The following is a 940-nucleotide window of genomic DNA, read 5'->3' as shown; positions in this document are numbered from 1 at the left end:
TAGGTAAAACCATGAATCTAAGAGTTGGGAGAGGTTAAGGGCCCTTGAGGATTGAATGCATGGACCTATAATTAAATTTTCCCAACTCCCATAAGTTAACAATTTCCTTTTAGATTACACACCAATTTTTTTCCATGTGAGATTTTCTTTCACTTATTCAATAATTCACAAAGAACATCAAAGACAACAATCACTTGGCAAAACAGCAAAGGCCATGTATTTTTACCTAACTAATGACGTAATTTTCAATATTTGTCTACTTGTAATGGAAGATTCCCTTCACTGTGCACCTGTCCCACATGATTGCGAATCAAATTGCAGTGTGAATCATATTGCAGTATGGGTACTTGCAATGAAGGAGGATTTATTTAACTCTAGCCTACGGGATGAACTGGGTTTTCAACAACTATAGTGGCTGACTGGGTCAGGGATTCCGGTGATATGTTATCAATGTCATGGCTGACTTGACAGGCTCCAGGCAACAGGTTCATTCATAATTAATGTTTTTTAACAAGATATGTGCATTAACTTCTAGGCTTTCTTTATCATGACCTCAATGCCCACACCACATGCCCTAGGGGCATTGCCTGAAGGATATGGTGTGTAATGTTTGGCATTTTCTTATTTATAATGGACGAATTGTAGCCATAAATTAATTCGCTTGCTATGTGTGGAAGATGGCACGTACCAAAACATGAAGCTCTCTTGTGGGCTGATGATAACCTTTAAGTCACCTTTACTCTCGTTTATTTGTCAAACTACTCACATTGTCTTTTGGGCCTGTGGCAGTCAGAGTTGACCAAATAAGGAAAGTAACTGAAATCTGTGCAGGCAGCAGCCTTGCTACAATCTCATATATCGCAAAATAAGTTACTTTTATATTTTTTTTTATCCTTCAATAAAAACCACAATTCAATCTGTACACAGAAGTATAACTGGC

General features: G+C 37.7%; 1 protein-coding gene across 1 annotated transcript in view; it reads right to left on the bottom strand.

The window, feature by feature from the left end:
* The window catches only part of LOC119593960 (nucleoporin SEH1-like), a 14,181-nt gene that overhangs the window by 1,423 nt on the left and 11,818 nt on the right, over positions 1-940 (bottom strand).

The sequence above is a fragment of the Penaeus monodon genome, chromosome 33 (genome assembly GCF_015228065.2).
Source record: "Penaeus monodon isolate SGIC_2016 chromosome 33, NSTDA_Pmon_1, whole genome shotgun sequence".
In the NCBI taxonomy this organism is placed as follows: domain Eukaryota; kingdom Metazoa; phylum Arthropoda; class Malacostraca; order Decapoda; family Penaeidae; genus Penaeus; species Penaeus monodon.
The sequence above is the reverse complement of the archived record's forward strand: the minus strand, read 5'-3'. Positions and strand labels throughout refer to the sequence as shown.